Below are 4,626 nucleotides of genomic sequence, written 5' to 3' on the forward strand. Positions count from 1 at the left end.
ATTTTCATATCCATGTGGCAAAAAAGCCTTTGGAATATTTTGCACTATTACACGGGCACTCTCTTCTTAAATGTGTTTATTCGTTTGTTACACACGTGAACTGTAAAAAGAGACCAGCTTTCTGATTTCAGTTGCTGGACATGATCTCTGGTTCCATTAATGCTTAACTGTTCTACACCTCTACAGCCGTGCTGCATGAAGCCAGTACGGGAATGTTTAAAAGTTCCTGTGGTAGTAGTACGGTGTAAAACTGTGTTTTGGGTGCTTTTTAAAATAACGAAACCATTTGAACTTTAGGCAGGAGCTTACCTAATTTGACTGACGTGTTTGGTGACATATCTGTTTGCTATGCTGAACTCCTCAAATGTGTTTGTGTGTCGATGATATGTTTTACTTTTGTTACTCCGCCCTAAGTAGCTTGTAAACATGTCTGTATGATGCACTCGTACAGTACTGATGTAGCTCTTGTTAAGTGGACTTCCAGCACTTCTCTACTCTACATGAGCACTCACAGCGCTTTACACAACTTGCCTCATTCGCCCATTTGCAAAAAGCCCTTTTTTCTATGTAAGTGCTTCTATCTAACATTCATATGAGAGCAACTTGGAGTTATTATCTTGCCCAACGTTATTTAATGTGCACACTGGAGCAGACGGGGCTCAAACCACCAACCTTCCCAGTAGCAGGAGAGCCGCACCACCTCCTGAGCTACAGCCACCCGCTGATAGTTACCAGTGTTACCCGTGTTAGCAGGCTTTACAAAAAACCCCAAAACAAAATATGGCAGCAGCCAAAGCTGCTAAATTCACCGTGTCGTAAAAGGAAAATAAGATAGACTATTTTTAAAAATCTAACACAGAAAACACATAAAGAGGACACAGCTTTCACTTTGACCATTTCCCTGGAAAGTCTTTCCTCGCTAGGAAACGTGATCTCATTGGTGATTTCAGTGAGTCTGTATGTTGGATTGATATGCTGACAGACTTGCTTTAATGAATATCAGAGTGGAAGTTGCACGACTTACATAAGGAACCACTGCACTGTTTTTCTTGGCCTTCATGCATTAATTACACTGCAGTCTGTGAGGCCTTTTCAAGGTGCTGAAAAAGTCAGGAGTGTTGGTTTGTGGTGATGACACGCAGCACTCTGTATATTATTTTTGTTGTTTCTGGTAACGTCACTTACACTAAAGTATTTACAACCAACAGATAATGAACAAAGACAAATGCACCGCCTCACCTTTGGCTATGCCAGATAATAATATTTCTCTCATGTGGCAGCACGGTGGATGCCTCACAGCAAGAAGGTCCTGAGTTCAGTTCCACCATCAGGCCCGGGTCGAGTTGGCGTGTTCGCTCTGGGTACTCTGGCTTCCTCCCACAGTCCAAAGACATGTAGTTAGTGGGGATAGGTTAATTTGAAACTCTAAAATTGCCCATAGGTGTGAATGGTTGTGTTAGCCCTGCGACAGACTGGTAACCTGTCCAGGGTGTACCCTCTCACCCTCACTAAGACAGCTGGGATAGGCCCCCTATGACCCTGAAAAGGGGGCCTATAAGTGAATGGATGGATGTCTGATTTACTCGTTCATACCAGTTCAGGAAACTTCAAGTGTGGTGCTGGGAAGAGCTGTGATTGGCTCATATTTGGTCAGGTGCACACTTTGAGAGTGCTTGATTTGTTTTTGATTGCATTTTAAATATCACGCTCATTTAATTGTCAGAAGCCCAAATGAACATTTGATGAACTTTGCAGCTTTACTATGTGACATATTTTAAAATGACTAGTAGATAAAACTGTGCTTTTTTAAGTGGAAGTGTGAAGCACGAATCCACTTGCTTTACTTCTCTGTCACGCCTAGTGTGCTGTCTCTTATTAATAAAAGTGCTGACAGAGAATGAAGTAGAAAAAAAAAGGTTTAGCACACTGAAAAGGACAGCTTAGCTGTGACCCAGCTCTCGTTGCCAGAATGAGGAAGCATTCCTGATTTTATTCTTGCTTATTATTGTTAGAGAATCATCACGTGCATCCATGTGCTGTAAAAGGAGGCAAAATAATCTCTCTGTACACCTGTGACACCACAACGTCTGAATGGCAACAGATCAGATGGAAGCAACAACCTGAGGAAATCTTGACACCCAAATTATTGGTACAGCCCAAACAGAATAGCTTTCATCATTATTAATCATTTTCACTGATAGCTTTCTCTTGTTGTCTGTTACACGAAGCTGTGAGGAGGGCAGGACTCCTGAGAAGACAAACAAAATGTCATCATAAGAAATATATTTCCATTAAGGTAGTAGCAGTTCAGAAAACACACGAAATGCTGATGCTCAGTAGCTTCTTAATGTTAATGTTTCTTTACAAAGAAAAAGAAAAACCTGTCCAGAGTAGGATTAATGAGACTCTAGATTTACATGTACTGTACTTTTCCAATACATACACTTAATGTGGTGGAGAGTGCAATACATTTAAATTCAATTACTGTATTAGTGATTAAAAAAAAACAACTATATATAGTCTGACAGCAAATACTGAAACGTGTCTTCATTTATCTAATTTCCTGTAACATAAATGGTTTACTGGGCTTCACATGATGCTTCTGAGCTCGCACCAATGAGAAACGTTACTGTAGCCAAAGGATTTATCAACCAGTGCATTGATGGTTCCATAAATATGACAAATTAAATAAATAAGTATATAAAACACTAATTAATTAAATAAACAAATAAATAAATGAACAGTGGCGATTCAGGAATATGAGCATGACATCATCCTCTGTTGTGCTTTGATGTTATTTTACACAGAACATCATTTCTCAGGAGAAACACCACTTGAGCCCAGAAGTCTCTCTGGGAAGCTTCACGAGCTCTGGTGACATCAACATGGCAGTGTGTGAAATATATAACGTTAGTGCAGCTGGCTAAGCTGACAGGTTAGTCAAGGTCATACTAACATGTGACCTGCGGAGCGCTTCAAATTTATCGCTTCAATGTTCAAACCGGGAATTTCTGAATGGAACGTTGCACAAAGTGTCAGCCTCGGCGTTCCTGCGTCCACTGTCTCTTTGATCTCCCTGCAAGAGCCGCTTTTCTTCGGCACTGCACAGCTCCAGAAAGTCACTCCCTTCAAGCATTCATGGCGTTGCATTCAAATGAATTAAAAATGGAGAGCTCCTAGTGTTGCACATCGTGGGACGCACACTGAAGCCTTTTCCAGTCAGTTCCATGGAGCTCTCTGTATGTTTGAATTAATGGCTAATTTCTTTGATAGTGTTTGTGACTGCGTTCCTGACTGTACAAAACTCAAGACTTCCACATGAGGCAGCATTCGAAGACTTCCTATCAACAGTGTGACTGCCAGTCCTGTCGGCTATTTATACGCTGACACACCTGAACTTTCCCCTCTCCTTTTGACTTATGTATGCCCCTGCTGACTGATGAAAACACAGAGGCCATGCGGAATGAGCTGCGCCTCTGCTGATGAGGGAAAGATTGAAGGACCCAAATGCGTTTCCTGTGTCTCTCCGGGCTTCTGAGGAGATCTGCTGCTTACTCAGGAGTGAAAGCCTCAAATTAAAGTGTGTGTGCTGACAAAGGACAAATGGGATTTTTCCTTTGCGCAAACGGTGCAGGATTGTGTTGGCTTGCTCAAAGTGCCAGGGAAAAATGTCTCCTGGTCGACACCTCTAATGAAACATGCGCATGAAATTAAGGTCTGCATATTGCTGCTGATGTTTTGGTTGTACATGTATAAAGAGGTAGAGGAAAAAAGGGGAATATATAGAGGAAGGGAACAAACAGAGAATGAGAGATGCCGCTCTTCTCTCCTGTGTATAGACGTCTCTTTCGTACCCTTGAAGCAGGAGTAAACTGAATATTCATGAGTGAGCGTGAATAAGTGCGCTGTCATCCGGCAATGTCACTGATAAATGAGAGGTGGATCTGCATGGCGCTCCAACGGCCATCCGCGATCCATGGAAAACCACAGAGGCAAGGGTGCATCAGGTACAAGGAAGGCTTGCCCTGGAAGCAAGCGAGATGAAAGGGTTAACTCCAATCTGTGCATACATTAAACTTTAGAAGGCCATACCACAGGCAGGCGGGGTCGGGTTGAGTCTTCCTCCACACAGTCTCAGAGCAGTTTGCAAGAAACTCATGAGTGGTACTCGTCTAAAATCACCTCTCTTTCATTACATTTTGCCTGGAAGATGGGAAACAGGTGCAATGATTTATTAAAACACATGCAAACATACATGGAAATACTCTATAAAAGGCAAAGTCAGAGTTTAATTCCATGGAGCTTGAAAGTCAATATTTGGTATGACCTGCTTTTTTCAAAACAACTTGAACCCTCTAAAGAAAGCTTTGGAATAACTCTTCTTTGGATGCTGGCTGCCTTTGGTTCTGTCTTCTGTGAGGATGATCCCACATTGTTTCAGTAATGTTAAGGTCAAACCTCTGAGACAGCCACTGTGTGTTTTTCTATTCAGGTATGCATCCAGTGGGATCTTTGGAAACTGAAGATGATGCCAGTTGAATGCTTTGCACACAGTATTGGATGGTGGAAAAATACTCTGAGCACTTTTCTCTGCTCCTAATTTTGAATTAATTTTGAAAAGAGCCC

Source organism: Simochromis diagramma, unplaced genomic scaffold, assembly GCF_900408965.1.
Source record: "Simochromis diagramma unplaced genomic scaffold, fSimDia1.1 OVJJ01000005.1, whole genome shotgun sequence".
NCBI classification, from domain to species: Eukaryota; Metazoa; Chordata; class Actinopteri; order Cichliformes; family Cichlidae; genus Simochromis; species Simochromis diagramma.